This window comes from Caretta caretta, chromosome 1 (assembly GCF_965140235.1).
Source record: "Caretta caretta isolate rCarCar2 chromosome 1, rCarCar1.hap1, whole genome shotgun sequence".
NCBI classification, from domain to species: Eukaryota; Metazoa; Chordata; order Testudines; family Cheloniidae; genus Caretta; species Caretta caretta.
Genome location: NC_134206.1, coordinates 275,720,531 through 275,748,174, shown reverse-complemented (window position 1 = coordinate 275,748,174; position 27,644 = coordinate 275,720,531). Strand labels below are relative to the sequence as shown.

The 27,644-nt window shown below is 43.0% G+C and overlaps 2 long non-coding RNA genes across 2 annotated transcripts in view; one reads left to right on the top strand and one right to left on the bottom strand.

Moving 5' to 3' along the window:
• LOC125630586 (uncharacterized) overlaps positions 1–27,644 on the bottom strand; it is a 217,377-nt gene that overhangs the window by 162,891 nt on the left and 26,842 nt on the right. The window contains exons 2-3 of the long non-coding RNA XR_007354707.2: positions 3,458–3,560; positions 2,296–2,352 (exon numbers count right to left, since the gene is read on the bottom strand). This is a non-coding gene — a long non-coding RNA (uncharacterized LOC125630586). The remainder of the gene's footprint in view (positions 1–2,295; positions 2,353–3,457; positions 3,561–27,644) is intronic.
• LOC142070574 (uncharacterized) overlaps positions 1–27,644 on the top strand; it is an 85,893-nt gene that overhangs the window by 40,462 nt on the left and 17,787 nt on the right. The gene's annotated exons all lie outside the window — the stretch shown is intronic.

Here is a 27,644-nt window from a genome sequence, read left to right as displayed (position 1 = left end):
AATGGAAACTGTAGGGTCATATTGTGCTTTGAATTTTGAAGAATTACTCATTGATATGTCCCTGAAGAAGGAGCCATTCTCAGGGCAGTAGCATAGGATGGCTTTCTTGTGTTCTTTGTTAAGCAACTGCCAGTTGGGAGGTTATCTGAGAACTAATGATTGATAATGGACCAAGTTTGGTTGAAAAAAAAAAAGTGAAGTCAAAGTTAGAGAGGCGCTAGTATCTAGGGATCACAATATCATTTGATAAGAAATGCTGTTGAGGTTTTTTTTTAAAAAGAGAATGTAACACAAATACATTCTGCTTCAGAAAAGCGTATCTTAAATAAGTGTGAAATAAGTAAAATTGATTGCAACTCAATATTGCATGGAGAAACATAACTATTAGTTATAGCAAAGAGCCATGAACTTTACGTGGAGACCTGAATAGTTGCAAAACTAAAGTTTGGATCTACATTTTAGAGACAGGTCCCAGCTGGGAAACAAATCAGAGAATACCGTGTTAAGTGGAACAGTCCTCCAACATATTGAAAAGAAAAGAACTTAGCATTTACTATGGAAAAAAAATAATTGAAAACAGAAATAGTACACAGCTACAGTTAAGGGAAAGAAAACAAAATACTAGATTAGCAGAAGAATACCATGCAGAACATGAGGAATGATTTATTATCACTCTATATCAGTGTTTCCCAAACTTGGAACACTGCTTGTTCAGGGAAAGACCCTGGCAGGCCGGGCCGGTTTGTTTAACTGCCGCGTGCGCAGGTTTGGCCGATTCCGGCTGCCACTGGCCGCGGTTCACTGCTCCAGGCCAATGGGGGCTGCAGGAAGGGCAGCCAGCACATCCCTCGGCCCGTGCCACTTCCTGCAGCCCCCATTGGCCTGAAGCGGCGAACTGTAGCCAGTGGGAGCCGTGATCGGCCGAACGTGTGAATGCGGCAGGTAAACAAACCGGCCTGGCCTGCCAGGGGCTTTCCCTGAACAAGTGGCGTCCCAAGTTTGGGAAACACTGCTCTATATAATCCTTGCTGAACCCCCATTTAGTAGTATATCATGGTAACAATGGGCTTAATCCAACAAGGTGAATCAATGGGAGTTGAGGATACAAAAGCACCTTGCAGCATTTTGATGTATAGTACAGGAAACAGATGGAGTAGGCAATTAAAAATATACCATCATCCCAATTTGCTGAAATGAGACAAAAGATGGATACCAATTCAGGATTCTTGTGCCTGAAACCAATAAATATATTTTATCACCCATGACTGCAAAAACAAATATCATCAGTAGAAATATGATTGACCAGAATAGAGAGAACTGGAACAACTGGCTGCCTGTATTAGATTAGCCGCTGAATTCTGAGGAAAGATGGACCAAATCAACACTTTTATGTTTAATTTTTTTAAAAGTAACTAAAAATTCACTCTATTATGTGAGTATAGTAATTCAGCAGCATCCATTAGCTAAAATTTTAATCAATTCTTATTGAAAGGTTTATAAACCTAGCTACATATGAGTTAAGCTCAGATTTTGCTGATACATTACATAGCTGACCCCTTCCTTTTGAAAGGCCTCTGCAGTTAAATGTGGTTTCTGGCACACCTTCTCTTTGCATTTGGAAGGCAATTCATAAACCTCTGAAATTCTCCAAACCATTACAAACTTACTTCAATAACATTCCATAATTCCCCAACTCCAAAAACACACTTTCTTAAAAGAGATAATAAAGATAACTCTCTATAAAAAGCTATATTTCACTATAACTATAAATAATGTCCCAGAAGCTTGCCCCAGAGTTTATTCTGCTATTCTGCCATGCAACAGATTTAGTTTTAGCTACTGGGGAGCTTATTACAATTCACAGAGAAGAGAGTTGTTTTCTTTAAGGTGCAGTTGAGATTTAAAGTAGAGTCCTGTGGAATTTTCAGACTCTTGAGGACAATTCCCTGCTCTACAAGATGAATTCCATTGAGTACCTACACAAAGACAGTCTTTCTGAAGCACATATATTTAATACAAAACCTAAATATTATTAAATGGAATTCTCTTGTGAGGTCGTTATTTCACTACCTCTCCAGCTACCAAAGAATCTACCAGGCTCAATTTCTAATGTACATATTAAGAAAAAAACCACTCTAAAAATAATACACCTTCTATATGCATCATAAAAAGGCAAAAAGGGCAGTTTAAAATTCTAACTATTGAAAGAAGAGTAAGAAAATTATTCATAATCTTATCATAAGAGAACTGTAATACAATCTAATTGAATTTTTCAGAGTTATGAGAAGGATTTACCTCTGATCATGATAAATTGTTCACTGTTATGAAGTGTTGAAAAAGTTGCAGACATTCCTGAAAAAGGCAATTAGAAGTCAGAGATTAGTGGATCTGGGTTAGGGATAGGAAAATCCATTCATGAAAGAATTACCTGTTGTCAATTATACAAGTTACCAATATACAACAATTAGCGTTAAATAGAGCACAAAATCAGTTATTAACAAAATAACACTAAAGTTCTTTAATGTATTCACTTTTAGCTTGACTGATGATACAGTGATTTGTACAAGTTCAGCCATAACAAGAACTGATTTTGTGAAAAAATGTCACTATATGGACATTTAGAACTAGACTTCATGCAGCAAACAAAAAAATATAGCAAAGAACAATCCTGCCCTTGAGCAGATGATCTGCTAGGTCCATTCTATTTCTAAATTCTGTAATTAGTGTTAATCTAGTTCTATAACTGTTTATAATACTAGTGTCAGAAGAATCTGAAGAGGTATATTAGTCTACCATCTAGCACCACTGGAAATTAACAGACTCCATATCAGCTAGCATAAATACTGTCCAGACTGGTTCAGAGCTTAAGCTTCTTAGTAGTCATTGTTTTAAATTCACAAAAATAAAAAAACATAATAGCAACATGTTTTCATAAATTAATAGCATATAAGAGCCCTGGGGGAGAGGAGGGGAGACAACGAAAGATCCCTCTATTGGCACTTTGCCAGACTCCTATCTTGGTGTAAGAGTTCTACCAGTACAGGCAAGTCCCAAGGGGATAAAGGAAATAGTTGTCTTTTATATCCAAATCTTTATGGCCCAGATGCACAAAAGGGACTTAGGGGGCACAAAGCCTAACTTTTTGGCACCTAGAAATCACTGTAACAACACTTCATTCCACAAATATAGGCTCCCTGTATAATGAATGGAGAGAAAGCAACACCTAAGACTAAGATCCACAAAAGCCACCATGCTAGTCTGCCCTGAGGTAGGCACTCATGGTCATGAGCATCTCCAGAAAGTGTGACAGGGTCACATTTACCACGCTGTAGCAAATCCCAGTTCACTTTGGTCTTCACTCCCACCCCCACCCCTGTCCTATCTACAAAAGAGAAAAGTAATTAAATAGTTAATGTTAACATTTAAAATTGCCATCATTGGGCTTCAAGTTACGCACCAATGAGAGGATATCACACCATTCAGAGCCAGTCTTTTAGGCTGTCTGTGCACTTCGGAAGACGTCAGTGTTCTTTTACATTTGGAAGGTTTTTTTCATGACCCTGAGAACCAAAAGTGAAACCTTAGATTGTGCAGAATCTACATATAACATGTAGACCACATAAATACATTGACAAGGACAGATATGGACTATGGGATGGGTATTTGACACCACAGATCTAGAGGGCTAGAGCAAAACACTTGGTAGAGTCAAATCAAAATAAACATGAAATAGTGTTATGAAAAATCATAGCCAAACATTTCTCTCTCTTCCAAACACTCAACACTGTCCATTTGTGCGGTTCCCCTGGGCACTGCCCCTTCCGGTCCACAAGTTACTGCTCCATGTGGATGAAAAAGGCAGAATCTTCAGTCAACCACAGCTTGAGAAGAAGAGGGGATATTTCCCACTGAATAGGCGTGCAAATACTACAGTGATGAGTACTATAAAAATGCCTAAAAACAAAAGAAACATCATCCAGGTCCATTGAGGGAAAAGGGGAGCAATGGAACAACTAGCAGTATCCAGAGTGTAAGTTGTATTTATGGAAAAGGACTTAAGCATTTAACCCATATAGTTGTAGAGAAATTATTCTAACCTATGGAATTTAACAGGGAATGAGATTTTCTATAGATATGGTGTTTTTGTTTTGTTTTTGCTTGTTTCTTTTCTCCCCGTCCTGTAAAATTCTATTGCCAGGATAAATTATTTGTTAAATTGTAAAGGATGGTTTTAAGTACCCACCGAAAAATTAACATTTCCTGTTAAAATATATAAACTTTTCTGTAAAGATGCTCCAGCAGAACAATCTTTGGGCTGCTAATGACACTGACCATAAATAGCAAAAGATGAAAAGAAAGCAAGACTTCTGTGTTTTGAATCAAACACACTTTTCTTGTATTTGTGGTTTCCCTAAGATCCAGTTCCTGCAATGGGAGTCAACCTTTATGCCTATGTGGAGTCCATTGCAAGATCAGAGCCTAAGACTACAGATGGCTTGAATAAAAAAAAAAACAGATCTGAACATACTTTCAGGGGTGTTTGAAATCTAAACTCACATCTAGCTAAAAAACTTTTCCAAATATTTTTCTAGATCAAATGTATGAGGGTGAAGGAATTAAATAACTTTATCTGAGCTCGGAAACATTGACTGATATATTTTAGTTCTCATTTTTTCCTTTCTGCTCATGCTGTAGAAATTAGAAACAATTCCATGGCTGTTATTTTCTTTTCTTTAGTGTGGGAAAAATGTCAATCACATGGATTTTTTCAGGGTAAATGTCAAGATGTCATTGCTCAGCTGTATTGATTTTGCAGTTTTGCTTATTACTAATGACTTCTCTTACAGTCTGATTCAAAGCCTATTGAAGTCAATGGAAGGATTCACAGTGACTTTCTTGAGCTCTGGTTTGGGCCCCTATTCACCATCATCATTATGTCTGTGTCAGTGCATAGAAACAGAATGATCTAAGGGCTGGGAAAAAACAGGTAGTTTACATCCTTATTTTTACTCAGTAGTTGATAGCATAGTGAAAATGACATTTGAAAAACATGAAATAAAAATGTTATGTAGCTTTTGGACTTTGAATGTTTTACATTTCAAACTGTCAAGCAGTGAGAAAAGAAACAGAAATAAATGAAGAGGGTAGACAACAATTGTTATTGTCCTGTATTGTAACTGTTGTTCTTTGACATGTGATGCAGACATGTATTCCACAAAGGTGTGGGTGCACCAAGAACACTGGAGCTGGAAAATTTTGCCTAGCAAAATTCATGGCCATAGCCCCCTGCCTCCCGGCTCCCCCCAGCTCGATGAGGGTGTGCCCCCTCAAACCCTCCTCAGTTCCTTTGCGCACACATCAGGAGCATAGATTCTGATGCAAGGGCAGTGGGTGAAGCTTCCCCATGAGGAGGCTAGCTCCCTGTCCTGCCTCTTCCCCCCGCGGCCCCACCACACTCCACCTCACTCCGGCCTAGCCCTGAATCCTTCGCACTTGCCCACCGCCCCAGCCACCGCTTGCCACATCCCTCCTCACCCCCCAAGCTGCTGCTTGACCTCCCCCACACACATCTGCCACTTGCCACATCTCTCATCACTCCCCCCGCTCGCCCACCACTTGCCTCCTCCCTCCCCCACTTAGCCTCCCCTGGCCTATTATACCCGCTGCTCATGTGAAATACACCTCTGCATCACATCTCAAAGAACAACAGTTACAATACAGGCAAGTAACTGTTTTTCCTTTAAGTGGATGCAGCTATGTATTCTATGTGGGTGACCACAAACAGTACTTGCCTGAGGTGGGGCTCAGAATCTATTTAAACAAGTAGTGCAGGACTTCTTTCCCAAAGTTTGCCTCTGCTCTGGATGTCATGGTAATGGCATAACTGTTCAGAAACATATGTACAGATGACCAAGTGGCAGCCATATAGATGTCCAATATTGAAACATCACTTAAAAATGCTATCAGTGTAGAATGAGATCACACCCTTGGAGGAGGCATAGTCAGAGCTACTTTTTATGCTGTCTTGATACAGGAAGTGATCCACCTAGAGATCATCTGTGGAGAAACTGCTTGCCCTTCATTCAGTCTGTATATGACACAAACAGATGAGGTGAAACACAAAAACACCTGTCCAGGTAAAAGGCTAGACATCACCTGACATCCTATGTGTGAAGACACTGATCCTCTGGGGTTGAATACAGCTTAGGAAATAACACAGGGAGACTATGCCAGGCTGGGGAAGACGCTTAAGGAAATCGAGGCTCAGGTGATCTTCAGTGGGATTCTATCTGTTCCTAGAGAAGGGTAACAAAGGTGTGACAAGATTATGATGCTCAACAGATGGCTCAGGCACTGGTGCTATAAGGAGGGCTTTGGGATGTATAGGATGGAGGATGGCACAACTGATCAAGAGAGCTTTAAGCTGGGAATCTGGGGGAGATGGTTGGGAAATGTCCAGGTAATCTACACACTGGATTTTAATATTGAGAGGGAAGAAAACGAAGTAAGAAAGGATACAGCTGTGGGTAGGAAAATGTACATAAGGAGGAAGGGTAGTGTACATACCAGTCTAATAGGTGATACTGTCAGTAGAATGTCTGTGCTTAATTGGGTAAAGCGAGGCCAAACAGCAAAAATTAAGATGTTTGTACACTAATGAGAGGAGCCTAGGTAACAAAATGGAGGAACTAGAGCTACTGGTGCAGGAAGTGAAACCAGATATTATAGGGATAACAGAAACATGGTGGAATAGTAGTCATGACAGGACTACAGGTATTGAAGGGTATGTGCTGTTTAGGAAAGACAGAAATAAAGGCAAACGTGGTGGAGTAGCATTGTACATCAATGATGAGGTAGACTGTAAAGAAATAAGAAGTGATGGAATGGATAAGACAGAGTCTGTCTGGGCAAAAATCACATTGGGGAAGAAAGCTACTAGAGCCTCCCCTGGGATAGTGCTTGGGTGTGCAATAGACCGCCGGATCTCAATCTGGATCTGGATCTGGATAGAGACCTCTTTAATGTTTTTAATGAAGTAAATACTAATGGGAATTGTGCGATCATAGGAGACTTTAACTTCCCAGATATAGACTGGAGGACAAGTGCTAGTAATAATAATTGGGCTCAGATTTTCCTGGATGTGATAGCTGATGGATTCCTTCACCAAGTAGTTGCTGAACCAACAAGAGGGGATGCCATTTTAGATTTGGTTTTGGTTAGTGAGGACCTCATAGAAGAAATGGTTGTAGGGGACAATCTTGGTTAGAGTGATTGTGAGCTAATTCAGTTCAAACTAAATGGAAGGATAAACAAAAATAGATCTGTGACTAGGGTTTTTGATTTCAAAAGAGCAAACTTTAAAAAATTAAGGAAATTACTAAGGGAAGTGGATTGGATTGAAGAACTTGTGGATCTAAAGGCGAAGTTGGCCTTTAAATCCACAAGTCAAAGTTGCAGAAACTATCAGAAGCCTGCATCCCAAGAAAGGGGAAAAAATTCATAGGTAGGAGTTGTAGACCAAGTTGGATGAGCAAGCACCTTAGAGAGGTGATTAAGAAAAAGCAGAAAGCCTACAAGGAGTGGAAGATGGGAGGGATTAGCAAGGAAAGCTACCTTATTCAGGTCAGAACATGTAGGAATAAAGTAAGAAAGGCCAAAAGCCATGTAGAGTTGGACCTTGCAAAGGGAATTAAAGCTAATAGTAAAAGGTTCTATAGCCATATAAATAAGAAGAAAACAAAGAAACAAGAAGTGGAACCGCTAAACACTGAGGATGGAGTGGAGGTTAAGGATAATCTAGGCATGGCCCAATATCTAAATAAATACTTTGCCTCAGTCTTTAATGAGGCTAATGAGGAGCTTAGGGATAATGGTAGGATGACAAATGGGAAGGAGGCTATGGAGGTAGATATTACCACATTTGAGGTAGAAGCCAAACTTGAACAGCTTAATGGGACTAAATCGCAGGGCCCAGATAATTTTCATCCAAAATATTAAAGGAACAGGCACATGAAATCGCAAGCCCTTTGGCAAAAATTTTTAATGAATCTGTAAACTCAGGGGTTGTACCGTATGACTGGAGAATTGCTAACATAGTTCCTATTTTTAAGAAACGGAAAAAAAGTGATCTGTGTAACTACAGGCCTGTTAGTTTGACATCTGTAGTATGCAAGGTCTTGAAAAAAAAATTTGAAGGAGAAAGTAGTTAAGGACATTGAGGTCAATGGTAATTGGGACAAAATACAACATGGTTTTACAAAAGGTAGATCGTGTCAAACCAACGTGATCTCCTTCTTTGAGAAGGTAACAGATTTTTTTAGACAAAGGAAACACAGTGGATCTAATTTACCTCGATTTCAGTAAGGCATTTGACATAGTTCCACATGGGGAATTATCAGCTAAATTAGAAAAGATGGGGATCAATATGAAAACTGAAAGGTGGATAAGGAACTGGTTAAAGGGGAGATTACAACGGATCACACTGAAAGGTGAACTGTCAGGCTGGAATGAGGTTACTAGTGGAGTTCCTCAGGGATCGGTTTTGGGACCAATCTTATTTAATCTTTTTATTACTGACCTTGGCACAAAAAGCAGGAATGTGCTTATAAAAGTTTGCAGATGACATGAAGCTGGGAGGTATTGCCAATACAGAGAAGGACCGGGATATCATAAAGGAAGATCTGGACGACCTTGTAAACTGGAGTAATAGCAATAGGATGAAATTTAATAGTGAGAAGTGCAAGGTCATGCATTTAGGGATTAATAACAAGATTTTTTGTTACAAACTGAGGACACATCACTTGGAAGTAACAGAGGAGGAGAAGAACCTCGGAGTATTGGTTGATCACAGGATGATTATGAGCCACCAATGTGATATGGCCGTGAAAAAAGCTAATGCGGTCTTGAGATGCATCAGGCGAGGTATTTCCAGTAGACATAAGGAGGTGTTAGTACCATTATACAAGGCACTGGTGAGACCTCATCTGGAATACTGTGTGCAGTTCTGGTCTCCCATGTTTAAGAAGGATGAATTCAAACTGGAACAGATACAGAGAAGAGCTACTAGGATGATCTGAGGAATGGAAAACCTGTCTTATGAAAGGAGACTCAAAGAGCTTGGCTTGTTTAGCCTAAACAAAAGAAGGCTGAGGGGAGATATGATTGCTCTCTGTAAATATATCAGAGGGATAAATACCACGGAGGGAGAAGAATTATTTAAGCTCAGTACCAATTTGGACACAAGAACAAATGGATATAAACTGGCGATCAGGAAGTTTAGACTTGAAATTAGATGAAGGTTTCTAACCATCAGAGTGAAGTTCTGGAACAGCCTTCCAAGGGAAGCAGTGGGGGCAAAAGACATATCTGGCTTCAAGACTAAGCTTGATAAGTTTATGGAAGGGATGATATGATGGGATAGCCTAATTTTGGCAGTTAATTGATCTTCAGCTATTAGCGGTAGATATGCCCGATGGGATGTTAGATGGGGTGGGATCTGAGTTACTTCAGAGAATTCTTACCTGGGTATCTGGCTGGTGAGTCTTGCCCACATGCTCTTGGTTTAGCTGATCACCATATTTGGGGTCGGGAAGGAATTTTCTTCCACGGCAGATTGGCAGAGGCCCTGGGGGTTTTTCGCCTTCCTCTGCAGCGTGGGGCACAGGTCACTTGCTGGAGGATTCTCTGCACCTCGAAGTCTTTAAACCACGATTTGAGGACTTCAATAGCTCAGACAGAGGTTAGAGGTTTGTTACAGGAGTGGTTGGGTGAGATTCTGTGACCTGCGTTGTGCAGGAGGTCAGACTAGACGATCATAATGGTCCCTTCTGACCTTAAAGTCTATGATTCTGTGATTCTAGGTAATTAATTATACCACCTGGTTCAAATGAAATTGAGAAGACACTTTAGAAAAAAACTTGGGGTGCGGCCTTGAGGTCACTTTGAAGAATTGCGTGTAAGGAGGCTAAACAATCAAAGCCTGCAACTCATACTCTTCTCGGAGATATTATTGCCACCAGGAAGGTAGGCTTTTTTACATAAAGGAGAAAAAGAAGATGCCAAAAGATTGAATGGAGGTCCCAGCAGAGCTGCTAAAACTGTATTAAGGTCCCACAAAGAAACTGGTTCTTCCACTAGTGGGTGGAGATGAAGGAGTCCTTCCAAGGACCTTGCTACCATGATATTTGAAAATACCTACCTCCCATGCATCACAATATCATCGTGCCACCTTGGCCAACAATAGGAAAGAACGTAGACACCAACTTGCCCTGGCATGTCTCCTGAACCTTACATGTGGAAACTGATTTCCATTTGTGGTTATACTCAAATACAAGCAACAATCATTATGTCCCATGGATTGGTGGATGAAATGCCAAAATCACCCACCAGGTACACGCTCAATGAGCTGAATGCAAGAACTGACAACTGAAGATGTAACAAGTACTCCACAATGCCATGGATACCAGCCAGCTTCGATTGAACTTGGTGAGCCAACGACCATATTGAGAAATGCTTCTAAGTAGCCAAATAGGTCATTCTGGTAGAAGGCTACCTACCATTAAGTAGAATCTGTTGAACAGCCTCCAAATTTTGCTCTGCCTCATTATTTAACCATGGAGCAGCCTGCAGTGAGATGCAAAGAGCTGAGTGCAGAATGCAAAATGTAACCATGATGCTGAGTCAAAAGATTGGGATAAAGAGGAAGGAGTATGGGACGCCGAATCGATAACACAAGAAGGTCAGAGAACCAACATTGCCTCAGCCATGCCAGAGCAATGAAGATGACCTTGGCATGGTCCAATTTCATTTTGAGGATGACCTGTAGGATGAATGGAATTGGAGGAAAAGCATACAAGAGTGCCAATTCCCGACCCAGGTAAAAGGCATCGTTCAGGGAGCACAGATGGAAATCCTCTCAAGAGCAAAATGAACAGTATTTCTTGTTGTACCTCATGGCAAACAGGTTGATTGTTAGGATCCACCAAACTTCGAAGGTGGACCGCAGGACACCGGTTTTCAGAGACCACTTCTGACTCAGGAAAAAATTCTGGTGTGAACCACAAGTTGATTCTGGACTCTAGGTAAGTGATAGGGCACCAGAGTTGCCAGAGTCTGATCACCTCCTGACATAGAACACTTAAGGGTGCTCTCCCTTTTCTGTTCACATAATACATCACAGTGGTATTGTTCCTAAGTATATAAACCACTGAGCCCCTGATATGATCTTGGAAAGTGTGACAGGCACTGTAGATGGCCCAAAACTCCAGGATGCTGATATTCAGTGAAGCTTCCTGTTCCAGCCACAGGTCCTGAATTTTCAGCAACCTGAGATGTGCTACCCAGTCTATCAAGGAGATGTCAGTCACAATAGTCCTGGTTGGTGGGGAGCAAGTGAAGGGAACACCCTGGCACACATTATCCTGAACCGTCCACCACTGTAAGGAGTCCAGGATCAGCAGGGAAGTCAGACCAGCCTGTCCAAGGGATAACAGTTTGGATGATGGATCAACTTCAGCCACATTTGGAGAGTGTGAATATGTAATCTGGCAAACCGTACAACCTACTTGCATGCAGCCATTTGACCCAGCAGCCTCAGGCACATTCAAGCTGTAGTAGAGGTTTGAGACTGCGGTTCCGGACAGAGGTAATAAATCATCTGAAAACAGCCAGTTGGCAAAACATAAGAACATAAGAATGGCCATACTGGGTCAAACCAAAAGGTCCATTTAGCCCAGTATCCTGTCTTCCAACAGTGGCCAATGCCAGGTGCCCCATCGGGAGTGAACAGACCGGTAATTATCAAGTGATCCATCCCCTGTTGCTCATTCCCTACTTCTCGCAAACAAAAAAGCTCTCTAAAGAAAAAGGCTCTCAAACTTGTAGAATCTGTTAGGGCCCCAATTAATTCAATTTTTGAGTGGGGTCCAACATTGATTTTCCATTGTTGAGAATGAGGCCCAGGCACTTGAGTAAGAGTAGTATGACATGTACATGGGAGGGGACTTCTTCCCTTGACTTGCCTCTCAGTTAACCAATCATACAGGTATGGGAAGATATGGGTTCCCTTCTTCCTGAGGTATGCCATCAATACATCCATACATTTGGTAAAGACCCAGAGAGCAGAGAATAGACCAAAAGGGAGCATGGTGTATTCATAATGTTGGTTCGCCTGGACAAACCAGAGGACTCTCCTGTGGCTTGGGAGAATTGGTGTATGGAAATAAGCATCCTGAAGGTACAGGGCAGCAAACCACTCATTGTGATTTAACATGTGGAGGATAGTTGTTAGGGTGCCCATTCAGAACCTCATTGCAGCATGGATCAAAAACCTTTAAAAACCTCATGTACCTGATATATTTGTTGAGGATGTGGAGGTGAAGAATAGATCTCAGCCCCCCTTTGGATTTAGGAACCAGAAAGTACCAGGAATAAAACCTCCAACCCTTTTACTACAGTTGAAACTCCTCCACAGTTCTCAAAGCTGGTAGATACTGAACCTGCTCAATGAGCAGTATCTCATGGGAGGGGTTCCTGAAGAGGATTGGGGAAGGTGAGTGGGGAGGAGGGGTGGAAAGGAACTGGATGGCACAACCCAATCTGATGATGCTTAGGACCTAGCTGTCCATGGTGATTGAGCCCCAAACATCATAAAAGTAAGCAATCCTGTCCCCAAGCAAGGGGGATAGGAATGTACAGATCATGACTGGATTGCTGCCCCAGACACGTAAATTGAAATGGGCACTCAGTAGTCTCCAGGGTGGGGTTGACTGACTGAAACCAGAACCAGAAGGCCTTTGCCTCTGGGATCTATGACCCCTTCCTGGGGTAGTCTTTCTGCCTTGTTGGAAAGAAGGACTGCCCACTGAAGCACTATGAGTGATTCTGCTGCTGCCACTGCTGACTTTCATAATGGCATCTCTCTGACACCAGAGTACACACCACCAAAAATGCAGCATGGATCAAAAACCTTTAAGAGAACCTGCATGGATTAAAAACCTGCAAGGTCTTGTCATTCTTGTCCGAGAATAGCACCCAATCATCAAAGGGCATGTCTTCAATAATCTGTTGAATATCAGGAACAATGCCTGAATTTTGCTGTCACACCCTCCTCACAGTCACAGTTGAGGCCATAATGCTGGCCAATATATCTGCTACATCCAACACTGACTTCAGTGAAGTCTTAGCTACCAAAAGCCTTCAGCCACAAAAGAACAAAACTCTTCTCTAGAGGCTCCCAACAACTTGTCCACAAATTTAGACATGGCTGTCCAGTTAATAAAGTCATATTTGGATAGCAATTTCTGCTGGTTTGCAATACGCATTTGCATGGAAGAGGAGCTATAAATCTTTTTTCCCCATCAAGTTCATCTTGTTGGACACCTTTCCCTGGGAGTAGATTTATATCTACCCTGCTGATCCCTATAATTCACCACAGTCACAAGAGAATTAGGGACTGGATGAGTACAGAAACTTTCAAAATGCTTCATGGGGATGAACTAGTGCTTCTCTGAATGCTTTGCCATGGGTGGTATCAAAGCTGGACTGTTCCAGAGGGTCGTTGCAGATTCCAGGCCAGCATCATTAATAGGATTGTTACTCACCATGGAGCAGATAGTTAGAGAATGTCAAGCAACTTGTTCATATTCTCCTGTAAAAATTCTACCTGGATGCTGGCAGGGAGACAGACAGTGCTAGGGTTGATGTTGTTGGTACCAGACTCAACGGACACCCCAAGGCTGGAACTGGAGACAAAAGTACAGGCTCTCAGTTGTCTTGGTGTGATACCAGTGAGTGGTTTGACAGACCTGATCCATCCTGCATTCCAGAAGTGGTACACTGCTGGTCCATATTCTTTTTAGAGGAGAAGGAAGAGTCTTCATTAGCCCTGGAATAGTTCTGGTCAGTTTTATTGGACACCCACAATGAGGGTGAACAGTTCCTCTGTTTCTTGGGGAATATGGCAGCACTGGAAAATGTAGTGGCCTTATTCACCAAGTCCGAAGGCAACCACTGATCAGGCACAGGCCTGAGTATCAAAACAGGCCTCATGGACTGCTCAAGAAGCTGCTGCTGCAAGTGTAAGTCTTTGGCCACTTGGGCTCTTTTGGTGAACAACTTACAGCTAGAGCACTGCTCTTTAGCACGCCCCTCACCTATACAGAGCCATCACATCATGTGGGGATCACTATTAGGAATCACAGCACACACACAATGGGCAGCACTTGAACCCTGGTATCAGACAGGACAATAAGTATCTTAACTAGTCCTAACACTATCTATATAAAAACTATACACATGAAAGGAAATTCTCAGAAAACTGAGTGAGAGAACGTGAGGTGATAACCACAGAGTTCCAGCCACAGGTAGTGAGAAGGAACCGAGGGAGTAGGGCGGGATGGTACCACCTCATATAACTAGGGTGACCAGATGTCCCGATTTTATAGGGACAGTCCCGATTTTTGGGTCTTTTTCTTATATAGGCTCTTATTATCCCCCACCCCTTGTCCCGATTTTTCACATTTGCTATCCGGTCACCTTACATATAATCAGAAGAGAGGCTATGGCCACAGGGCCTGAATGCCGCCCCTGCGAGTAAGGCAAAGCAAAATTCTCCTGCTCTGGTGCACTGGGCATGCACACAGCTAAGTGGAATACATGTCTGCATCTACTTAATGAAGAAATAAATTCCGGGTTATGGATCTGACATGCGGAAAGAGTAAGAATGGGGAGGGAGAAAAAAAGATATCAGACAAACTAGTTGGGAAGATATTTTTAATTTTATATATATAGATTCAGGACTGGATGAAGGCACATATACAATAGACCCATGTCTAGGGCCCTGGCTCCGAGACTTGTGTGATGATAAATTTCTGATTTCTCGCTCTTGCTGCTGGGGAAAAAAAAGCTTCAAAACGTGAATGGAGTGTAACTGATGCAGTGATGTCTGCCTCAGTCTGCAAAAAATCTCCAGCAGAGGGAAGAGCAACAACCACTTGAGCCCTGGAGGAAGCTACCTGGCCACCTACCTACTACCAGAGTAGATTCAGTCCTCTCTTCTGAGGGTGTTACCTTGTGGCTCCTTGACATCAAGGGGGGCAACAGTGCCTGTTCACTTTGTGCTGAAGTTGTGGTGCATTAGGGGGAACGGATCAGGGTGCGCTATAGACCCCAGATTACTTTAATCCAGCCCAATAGGTAGATAGATAGATAAACATTTGTTCATAAATTAAGATGTTAAATCCTTTTTGCGGTGCTACTAGTTTTAACAGACCACTTGAGACTTGCTTATATCATACCAGTGCAACCCATCAATGAAATGAGCACACACTGTTGTTTTTTACATTAATATCTAGTCTTCTACTGTTTTGCTCTTGCTTTGTTTTTCTCTGTGCATGAAATGTCCTGTCATTATTCAAAGAGAAACCACCTCCCTGAGAATATTCTCAAGTTATGTGTGATGGTGGACTCTGTGCATTCCCTCTATACACTGAGTCTCCAGAGAGTTGGGTAGCTTCCCACCACCTGCTCATTCTACTAGTAGCTAAAACCCAACATGTGTCTCTAAACTAGTTAGGATTCCAGATTTTATATGTTTAATTTATTCGTATGGTGAAACCAAGTCACTCTGACCATATCAAGTAATTACTATGGCATATTATTAATAATACTTACCTATTATATAGCACTTTACATTTGTAGATCTCAAGCCACTTTACAGTTGGGGGGGAAACTGAGGTACCAAAGGGTGGAATAACTTACTACAGTCTCAGAAGATGGGTAGAGGAGCCTGACTTTCAGTCCCGTGCCCTATCCACAAGATGATGCTGCCTCCACATTAAGATCATTCACTTTTTTGTCTCTGCTCTCCCTCCTTTCTTATCCCATCGCTTTGAAATCAATGAAAGATCAGAAAACAGCAGGTACACTCAGCGGCACAGCAGGTGCGTGTTTATGAAGCATAACTGATACATTCAGCAGCAGCGAACTGATTAATGTTACTCTCAGAATGTCTGTCACTAAGGATGGCTGAACAGGTTTTAATCAAATTGAACTACTGTAGACCCACTCTTCAGCCTTTTCCCTGAACTTTTTAAATATTTCAGATTGCTTTTGAGACGTTAAACTACTTTTCCCCACAACAGGATATCTCTCATTCTCTCTAGCGACTTCTGCAACTTCCCAGAAGTCCCTCTGCCTGCCAACAGACCACATAGCCTTTCCAATTCTGATCTCCCTCCAACAGATCGTCTCCTTTCCCATCCTCTAATGATCTATGACACGTTTCATGGGATCTCTGATATTTGTGAGGCTCAAGCCTCTGGTGAAGTCTCGAATGCACTGCTTTTTTTTATCAGAGGCAAAGAATGCACTCTGAGATGGGAAAGCCCTGCCAGAGTTGACAAAATCAGAACAGAGAAACTGATCATAGCAGAGAGTCTGTATTGTTTCTGAACTTCATATTGACTGATCATGGCTATGACAAGTTGAGGTTCTCAGCAGAGCAGTGTTTGTGAGCAGGAGCAGAAGGCCAGAGGAGACTTTAGAGATACAGTAAAAGGACTGAGCTTGTTGGGGTGAGTTGCTTGCAAGAAAAGAAGGGGCGGTAGCTTGCAAGGTTGCCAAAGTCAAGTCAGGGACTGGGACTGTTAGAAACCATTTTTTGAGTGTTTATCCACACCAAACCTGTTGATGGTTCACCCCTCACTGCCTGCACCCATGCCACTTTAGGACTGGAAGGTAGGAGTCCTGGTTATGGAGATCATGGTCTCTCAGTTAGCTAGAATCAGTTCCACACAGGGCTTTGGAAATCAGGACAGTGACTTTGAACTGGACTGTTCAGATACCACAGTTGGGTTTTTTTTTTTAATATTTAGAATAAGTAAATGAGGTAAATACTGCCACATTTTATACATAGACCATTGTATGAATCAGATGTGATTTAAATGTGAAGTCCTAACCACTTGTCATTAAAGATTCCTTGGTGGTTTTGTTTATTTTGGCAAGAGTAGGAGTATTTAGTCCCATTGTCTTGGCTGAACTCCAGTTTGGACAATTAGTTACATTTTCCCATCTAAATACTCTCAGAAGTTTCATCTGGAAGTTTCTCTTCTCATCTTTCCTAAGCTGTAACCTACAGTTGCTTTCTACTGTTCAACACTTGGGACTAGGATAACAAAGTGTTTTAGGTGCCTAAGTCCAAAATGTAGTGCCTCAAAAACCCCATATAACCGTGGAGGCCTCTAAAGTCCTACATGCACCTGCATTTCTGGCAGTAAGCATGTGCAAAGCTACCTAAGTCCCAACACTTGAGCTGCTTGGTGCCTATCTCCCCTGCTGAATTCTCAAACTAGGTATTCCCTTGCCCATCTCACCTGCACAGCTTGATCTGGTAGGGATGCTCAGTGCAACCTCCCAGGTCGAGCCCTGAACAAATGATGCCCCCACCTTATAACCAATAGGCCAGCACTTACAACACTCACCCAGGACATGGGAGACTAGAGTGCAAACCCCTACACTGCCTGACATGAAGAACAGAGTTATATGCAGGTCTCCCACTTATCTGGTGAGTGCTCTAACCAGAGGACTACAGGATAATTTGAAGCATGGTGCTTTCAATCTTTCCTATTGCAGTGGTTCCATTTTGTATGAAATACTTCTACATTCATTCTGACAGAAAGTGACTCTATTCCCTGCTCTGAACCCGGGAGAGTGAGGATTTGAACTTGGTTGTCCCACATCTGGAGTAAGTGTTCTAACCACTGGGCTATTAGGTATAGCAGCAGCAACACCTCCACCTAGACCTTCCTTAGATATTTTTAAGGTCAGGCTTGACAAAGCTCTGGCTGGGATGATTTAGTTGGGGTTTGGTCCTGCTTTGTGCAGGGGGTTGGACTAGATGACCTCCTGAGGTCCCTTCCAACCCTGATATTCTATGATTCTATGATTCTAGACAGAATTTTGTGAGAAAGGTGCCTAACCCTGATCAGCCCTAACTCCAGGGAAGGGTTCAAAGCTGACTCCCAGGTTGATATAAGTGCCTCACTTCAGCCCAGAGTTAGGTGCCCAAACCTCTTTGAGAGACCACACCCCTTTTCTCAGCATCTCCCATTAGCTATCTTGGGGTGGCTCTCCACTCAGCTTGCTGGCTTCCGTGAATTCCATTCTTTGGCACCTAACTTTCCCCATGCAGCGGACAGGGAGCCTGGGCACCTAGCTCAGGGCTGTGGATTCCACCAGCCAGCAGGGCACCTATACTTCAGGTCCTGTGCTGCTGAATCTCAGCTCCCTGTACAGGTCTAGACCTTAAGGCATTTTACTGCAGAGGGGGACACACTGTGGGAGTGAATGAAGTGATTTCTATATAAAACCACTTGGAAAATGCTTTGGGATTTTTCTTGATGAAAGATGCTCCACTAGAGTAGCATAGGTTAAGGATGGTTTCAGCATTAACTTTCCTGAGTGTGCTTGTTTGTGCCAACAGTATTGCTTTTAGCTTCTGTTATTTAATGGAGACAAATCTCTGGTCAGTCACTAATCTGTTGGGGATCAAAAGGTTAAAGAGTATTTAGTCCCATTGTCTTGGCTGAACTCCAGTTTGGACAATTAGTTACATTTTGCCCATCTAAATACTCTCAGAAGTTTTATCTGGAAGTTTCTCTTCTCATCCTTCCTAAGCTGTAACCTACAGATGCTTTCTACTGTTCAACACTTGGGACTAGGATAACAAAGTGTTTTAGGTGCCTACGTCTAAAATGTAGTGCCTCAAAAACCCCACATAACCGTGGAGGCCTCTAAAGTCCTACATGCACCTGCATTTCTGGCAGTAAGCATGTGCAAAGCTACCTAAGTCCCAACACTTGAGCTGCTTGGTGCCTATCTCCCCTGCTGAATTCTCAAACTAGGTATTCCCTTGCCCATCTCACCTGCACAGCTTGATGTTAGAGTTTTAGCTTCTGTTATTTAATGGAGACAAATCTCTGGTCAGTCACTAATCTGTTGGGGATCAAAAGGTTGGTGAAGAAAATTGAATTCAACATCAAAACAGATCTTCTGTGAAATTTAATTTTCCCCTCTAGGGGTTCCTTTGAAGCTCTGTGAATCTCCCTCCTCCCCTTTCTTTCTCTCATTCTAAGTCCCATACTGTGATGTGTGACCTTCTGGATGCGCAAGACTGGATGTCCAGAGCTCAACACTGAAAGTCAAATGAGTCCTTTCTGTTCAACTACAAAAATACTTCCCAAGGCTGCAAAATTTAAGACATGTATTTTTGCTGAACTTGGAGCTTTATTTTTTTGCTACTGAAATAGGTGAAGGACCTGGTGTCACTAGGCCAGAACCAGACAAAGGTGCGGCACTCTGAGCTATAGCTGCGGCTCTGAAGAATGCTATTCTTAGAGCATCATTAATCATGAAAATTATTGAAAAGCTGAATCCAAAAAACCCAAAACAACAACAACAACAAACCAATTGAGCACCTGAACCTGCAGCTGTTTCACACAGTATTCTCAGTGAGAATTCAGTATACTTGGTTTAAGATTCAGGCCTTGAAATTATCTGTCACAGGAAGGCAAGTGATCTAGTTAATCTTTCTAGATACTCCTTTATGTAAACCAGAGCTTTGTCTCCTTTGGAAAAAAATGGTCCGCATTAAAATACTGAATAAGAGCCATACAAGAACCAGTGTGCTCAGATAAACATTGTATATAGTAAAAGTAACTCTTAAACTACCTGTATTGCTTACCCAAGAGACTACATAACCTTATTGTCTTCATGCTTTGCTCTCCTAACTCCCCCTCTCCCAACACACTCCATGCCTGGGTTTTTTTCTGTTGTTGATTTCTGTGGGACTACTTACAGTAGTAAGCACTGATGGTAAGTATCTGCAAGATCTAGCTCTCAGCTCTGATGAGAACAGAAGAAAATGACAAATACAGGGAGAGACTGAAGGTGAAGGAGGAGAAGAAAGACAATAAGAGCATACACACTCTCAGAAGAATAGTGCATTGGTTACAAGTCAGATGTGCAATGCTTAATGGATCTATCACCTCTTAATTATAGCTTTTCCACACTATTTTAATTATATGTCATTTTTTTCAAAGTAAGTAGAGCTCTCCACACTCAGATCATTCAGTTTGTTACATCATGTAGCAATTTCAGGACCTAATGCTTCAGTTTTTGTAGTGAAGCCAGTTGTACTACTCATGGTAGTAAATGTCAAGCCTGCTAGTATTCATAGGATCAGCTTGTTAGGCTATTGGGATTGAAGTTAATGGGACTATTTGTATACTTGAAGTTAAGCATATGCATAAATGCTTGCCAGATGAGGGCGTTGAACTGTAAACTCTTAGCCCTGGTCTACACTAGGACTTTAGGTCGAATTTAGCAGCGTTAAATCGATTTAAACCTGCACCCGTCCACACAATGAAGCCCTTTATTTCGACTTAAAGGGCTCTTAAAATCGATTTCCTTACTCCACCCCTGACAAGTGGATTAGCGCTTAAATCGACGTTGCCGGCTCGAATTTGGGGTACTGTGGACACAATTCGATGGTATTGGCCTCCGGGAGCTATCCCAGAGTGCTCCATTCTGACCGCTCTGGACAGCACTCTCAACTCAGATGCACTGGCCAGGTAGACAGGAAAAGAACCGCGAACTTTTGAATCTCATTTCCTGTTTGGCCAGCGTGGCAAGCTGCAGGTGACCATGCAGAGCTCATCAGCACAGGTGACCATGATGGAGTCCCAGAATCGCAAAAGAGCTCCAGCATGGACTGAACGGGAGGTACGGGATCTGATCGCTGTTTGGGGAGAGGAATCCGTGCTATCAGAACTCCGTTCCAGTTTTCGAAATGCCAAAACCTTTCTGAAAATCTCCCAGGGCATGAAGGACAGAGGCCATAACAGGGACCCGAAGCAGTGCCGCGTGAAACTGAAGGAGCTGAGGCAAGCCTACCAGAAAACCAGAGAGGCGAACAGCCGCTCTGGGTCAGAGCCCCAAACATGCCACTTCTATGATGAGCTGCATGCCATTTTAGGGGGTTCAGCCACCACTACCCCAGCCGTGTTGTTTGACTCCTTCAATGGAGATGGAGGCAATACAGAAGTAGGTTTTGGGGACGAAGAAGATGATGATGAGGAGGTTGTAGATAGCTCACAGCAAGCAAGCGGAGAAACCGGTTTTCCCGACAGCCAGGAACTGTTTCTCACCCTAGACCTGGAGCCAGTACCCCCCGAACCCACCCAAGGCTGCCTCCTGGACTCAGCAGGCGGAGAAGGGACCTCTGGTGAGTGTACCTTTTAAAATGCTATACATGGTTTAAAAGCAAGCATGTGAAAGGATTACTTTGCCCTGGCATTTGCGGTTCTGCCTTTGCAAAAGGTTTCTGGGGAGGGCAGCCTTATTTCGTCCTTCATGGTAGGACACTTTACCACTCCAGGCCAGCAACACGTACTGGGGAATCACTGTAGAACAAAGCATTGCAGTGTATGTTTGCTGGCATTCAACCAAAATCCGTTCACGCGGTGGGAGGAGGCAAAATGCGACCTTGTAACGAAAGCACATGTGCTATGTATGTAATGTTAACAGCAAGGTTTACCCTGAAAGAGTGTAGCCGCTGTTTTATAAAATGTGTCTTTTTAAATACCGCTGTCCCTTTTTTTTTCTCCACCAGCTGCATGTGTTTCAATGATCACAGGATCTTCTCCTTCCCAGAGGCTAGTGAAGCTTAGAAAGAAAAAAAAACGCACTCGCGATGAAATGTTCTCCGAGCTCATGCTGTCCTCCCACACTGACAGAGCACAGACGAATGCGTGGAGGCAAATAATGTCAGAGTGCAGGAAAGCACAAAATGACCGGGAGGAGAGGTGGAGGGCTGAAGAGAGTAAGTGGCGGGCTGAAGAGAGTAAGTGGCGGGCTGAAGACAGGGCTGAAGCTCAAAGGTGGCGGCAGCGTGATGAGAGGAGGCAGGATTCAATGCTGAGGCTGCTGCAGGACCAAACCAGTATGCTCCAGTGTATGGTTGAGCTGCAGCAAAGGCAGCTGGAGCACAGACTGCCACTGCAGCCCCTCTGTAACCAACCGCCCTCCTCCCCAAGTTCCATAGCCTCCACACCCAGACGCCCAAGAAAGCGGTGGGGAGGCCTCCGGCCAACCAGCCACTCCCCCACAGAGGATTGCCCAAAAAAAAGAAGGCTGTCATTCAATAAATTTTAAAGTTGTAAACTTTTAAAGTGCTGTGCTTAAAGTGCTGTGTGGCATTTTCCTTCCCTCCTCCACCACCCCTCCTGGGATACCTTGGTAGTCATCCCCCTATTTGTGTGATGAATGAATAACGAATGCATGACTGTGAAGCAGCAATGACTTTATTGGCTCTGCAAGCAATGATTAAAGGGAGGAGGGGAGGGTGGTTAGCTTACAGGGAAGTAGAGTGAACCAAGGGGCGGGGGGGTTCATCAAGGAGAAACAAACAGAACTTTCACACCGTAGCCTGGCCAGTCATGAAACTGTTTTTCAAAGCTTCTCTGATGCGTACCGCGCCCTCCTGTGCTCTTCTAACCGCCCTGGTGTCTGGCTGCGCGTAACCAGCAGCCAGGCGATTTGCCTCAACCTCCCACCCCGCCATAAACGTCTCCCCCTTACTCTCACAGATATTGTGGAGCACACAGCAAGCAGTAATAACAGTGGGAATATTGGTTTCGCTGAGGTCTAAGCGAGTCAATAAACTGCGCCAGCGCGCCTTTAAACGTCCAAATGCACATTCTACCACCATTCTGCACTTGCTCAGCCTGTAGTTGAACAGCTCCTGACCACTGTCCAGGCTGCCTGTGTACGGCTTCATGAGCCATGGCATTAAGGGGTAGGCTGGGTCCCCAAGGATACATATAGGCATTTCAACATCCCCAACAGTTATTTTCTGGTCTGGGAATAAAGTCCCTTCCTGCAGCTTTTGAAACAGACCAGAGTTCCTGAAGATGCGAGCATCATGCACCTTTCCCGGCCATCCCACGTTGATGTTGGTGAAACGTCCCTTGTGATCCACCAGAGCTTGCAGCACTATCGAAAAGTACCCCTTGCGGTTTATGTACTCGGCGGCTTGGTGCTCCGGTGCCAAGATAGGGATATGGGTTCCATCTATAGCCCCACCACAGTTAGGGAATCCCATTGCAGCAAAGCCATCCACTATGACCTGCACATTTCCCAGGGTCACTACCCTTGATATCAGCAGATCTTTGATTGCGTGGGCTACTTGCATCACAGCAGCCCCCACAGTAGATTTGCCCACTCCAAATTGATTCCCAACTGACCGGTAGCTGTCTGGCGTTGCAAGCTTCCACAGGGCTATCGCCACTCGCTTCTCAACTGTGAGGGCTGCTCTCATCTTGGTATTCATGCGCTTCAGGACAGGGGAAAGCAAGTCACAAAGTTCCATGAAAGTGCCCTTACGCATGCAAAAGTTTCGTAGCCACTGGGAATCGTCCCAGACCTGCAACACTATGCGGTCCCACCAGTCTGTGCTTGTTTCCCGAGCCCAGAATCGGCGTTCCACAGCATGAACCTGCCCCATTAGCACCATGATGCATGCATTGTCAGGGCCCATGCTTTCAGAGAAATCTGTGTCCATGTCCTGATCACTCACGGGACCGCGCTGACGTCGCCTCCTCGCCCGGTATCGCGTTGCCATGTTCTGGTGCTGCATATACTGCTGAATAATGCGTGTGGTGGTTAATGTGCTCCTAATTGCCAAAGTGAGCTGAGCGGGCTCCATGCTTGCCGTGGTATGGCGTCCGCACAGAAAAAAGGCGCGGAACGATTGTCTGCCGTTGCTCTGACGGAGGGAGGGGCGACTGACGACACGGCTTACAGGGTTGGCTTCAGGGAGCTAAAATCAACAAAGGGGGTGCCTGTACATCAAGGAGTATTTCAGGCAGGACTGCACGGAGGGTTCCAATAAGAAATGGTGCACCTAAGTTATTGTCCTTATTGGAGCAAGAAGGTTAGCCTGGCCTCTGATTGATACATGGCTAGATTTACCTCGCTGCACCTTCTCTGTAAGTGACTGCAGTGTGATCTAGAAGAATGAGTCCCCTAGACAGGGGAGGGGGGGGAAGCAAATGAGTACAAAACAAATCTGGTCTATTTCTTGTTTTGACCCACTCCATCTATCTTTTACATCTTTGGCTGGCAGCAGACGGTGCAGAAGGACTGCATGCCATCCACATCTCATGACTGCTCGGCAGAAGATGGTACAGTACGACTGCTAGCAGTCCGTATCGCCTGCCCGCTCACCATAAGACGGTTCAATAGGACTGACTGCAGGACTAAAGAGAATGACCTGGTCAAGTCACTCCAAATTTAGTCCCTGTGCCCATGTCTGCCCAGGCGCTCCTGATCGACCTCACAGAGGCGACCAGGAGCACCTCAGACATGACGATGACGGCTACCAGTCGTACTGTACCGTCTGCTGCCACAAGGCAAGGGGTTGCTGCTACTGTGTAGCAATGCCGTACCGCGTCTGCCAGCACCCAGGAGACATAGGGTGACGGTTACCTGAGCGGGCTCCATGCTTGCCATGGTATGGCGTCTGCACAGGTAACTCAGGAAAAAAGGCGCGAAATGATTGTCTGCCCTTGCTTTCACGGGGGGAGGGAGGGAACGGGAGGCTGACGATATGTACCCAGAACCACCCGCGACAATGTTTTAGCCCCATCAGGCATTGGGATCTCAACCCAGAATTCCAATGGGCAGCGGAGACTGCGGGAACTGTGGGATAGCTACCCACAGTGCAACGCTCCGGAAGTCGACGCTTGCCTCGGTACTGTGGAAGCGCTCCGCCGAGTTAATGCACTTAATGCACTTAGAGCATTTTCTGTGGGGACACACACACTCGAATTTATAAAACCGATTTCTAAAAAACCGACTTCTATAAATTCGACCTTATTCCGTAGTGTAGACATACCATTAGGGCTTTAAGGTCAACTTTATAGCATTGTAAAGTGACAAAAGGTGCACCTGGGGTAAATAATCATAACGATTTTTTATGTTCCTCTTCCCTCCTTTTTTCCCCTCTTTTTCTTTTTATGCTAACATTCTCTCAAATTTTGCTGATGAAAATGTTCCTTTCATGTAATTTAGAAATGTCTCTTTTCTAAAAATGTATGCTGACACAAATATACTATCAGTATATGTTTCCATACAATCTACATCCATAAGATTTCCTAAATATCTCTGCCAGATCACCAATACTTACTCCTTTTCCTGAGATGAACTTGCCAATTGTTCTGAACTCTGTCAAACACTGGACTATTGAAATAATAATAAAATAGTAATAATTATAATCTGATACAGACCCCAACTGACTTACTGTTTATCAGTAGAATTCTTCTTTTGGTTACATTCACATTAATATTTGACAATTTGAAAACACTAGGGACAGTCCTTTATAAGTCAGAGAGAGAACATATGCTCACTCATACACATACTCTCTTGTTTTCTCCACTTACACTGTTCTTCCTCTCCCCTCTTCCATGTTCAGTAAGGGATAAATCAATTCTTTTATAACAAAATGGTTTCTGATTATTGAATTTATTTTATGTTCTAAAACATTTGTTAGATGAAATGACTTGAACTGGAAATTGTTTCTTTGAATTTTGGCATTTTATTTTTAGATGGTGGATGGCTCCCTTTGATAATCCTAAATGCTTTTTAGACATGTACTTTAACTGGCTTTTAGCACTTCATGGGTTCAGTAACCTAAGTAAAATGAGTGATCAAGTAACATGATGATTTCCAGTTCACTTTGTCTCACCTTCTATGCCAGATGTAGAACTTGTTATAAATCTTATTAGTGACAGTATTCTTATGTTTACAATTCCAAGCTTTCTAAATATTTATATATGTCCCAATTCCACCCAGATAAACTCCTACCATTCAGTTTCATACTAACAGATTCTTTTCCCCTTCCTGTCCCACTCTACCACATCTCATTACTTCTTTTTTCCAGATGCAAAGAGCCTTCAGTGATGAGCAGTAAGCGAAGGCCTGCACAGTAACATATATTCCATTAAAAAATATTATTGCAAGAGAATTACAGCATGCCAAAATGAAGTTTGCATGTGAAACCTTTATTCTGTCCCCATGTACATATATTGCTATATAGTTTTAATTACATTATCACATTTTATTTCTAAAATAATAAATATACATTTCCTATACATTTTTAGATATTTGTGTACTGTGTGCACACAGTCTATAGACATACTGTAGATAACACCTGTGTCTGTGTGCTGATGGCTACTTTGCTCATCCAGTCATGGTTTTTACCTTTAAATTATAAACCCTTCAGGAAAAGAATTCTCTCTTTTCTGTGATCATATGGTGCCTGCTACAACGGAGCCGTAATCCCCATCTATTACGTCCTTCCAAATCAACTCACATGGCACTCTGACAACCAATCTTATCCAGCCACCTGCCATAAACTGAGTTGCTCTAGCCAATCTCCTCTAGTCATCTGACATTCAGTGATCTTTCCCTTATATCTGCCTTTTGTTCATGCCGTTTCTCCAAAGCTCTGGGTGGATGAGTCTGTATCTCACTTTCACATGGTCTCTCTGTTTCACTCACAGAGATGGGAGCTGAATCAGCCACAGTTGTGCTGATTCATACGCATAACGCAAAGCAGAGTCCACAAGGAAGGTCCTGAAGGCTGAGCTCCCGCTGCTCACTGAACTAATTGAAAAGATGAAGAATGAGTTCAGAGAAGGATAAAATGCAGCAGATTAATCCAAGCCTGAAGTAGCACCAAATGGCTTTGGATCATCCTGAACAGAACAGAGCATTTAAGCTGCTAGGAATGAAATGAGGGCTAAAGTTTACAAGATTAAAGGCTTTCTGCCTGATACAAAATCAAAATGAAAAGTCTTTTTTACAGTACAGCCTAGGAGCTAAACTGGACCAGGCATATAACAAGACAGGCTTCTAAGTTCCACCTCCTCATGTCCAATATATTATGGAGGACTATTGTGCTCAAAGAATTAGGAAGATCAGTCAGAATGCCTTGCTCAGCATTTTGGACACAGAGGGTGTGCTCCGCATGATGTAAATGAAGGATGATCAAAAACACATCTAGTCAATAACACATAAAAGCTATCTACCTCATGAATATACTGGGTTCATAAAATGTGCAAAAAATATATGCAGTTAAGCCAATATTTTCAAACTAGGAGCCTAAAGCTAGCATCCTGATTACAGCATCCTACAAAACATTGAGCTTTCAGAAATTTTCCCATTACGCATTGGGACACAGAGACATTTCAAACTTTTTCACAAAAAACAAGAGAGAGAGATGGTGCAAACACACACAGTAACCTTAATGCTGGCTTTTCCTAACTTCTGAGTGCTTGATTTTGCAACCTTATAATGTTCTCTTAAGGTAGTTTTAAAAAAAACAAAACAAAAATTCCATCCTATTGACACCCACATCATGAGTCATCAGAGTAGGAAGCTTTAAACCCTCCACACAGACCTATGCAAACAGATTAACTGATAGAAGTTGGTTGCCATCCTCTTTGTGGCTTAGCACTAGAAGGTGATTAGACAATTTGATAGAGGGATTCACTGATATTTGCTAAGAGCAGAGGAATGGTGAG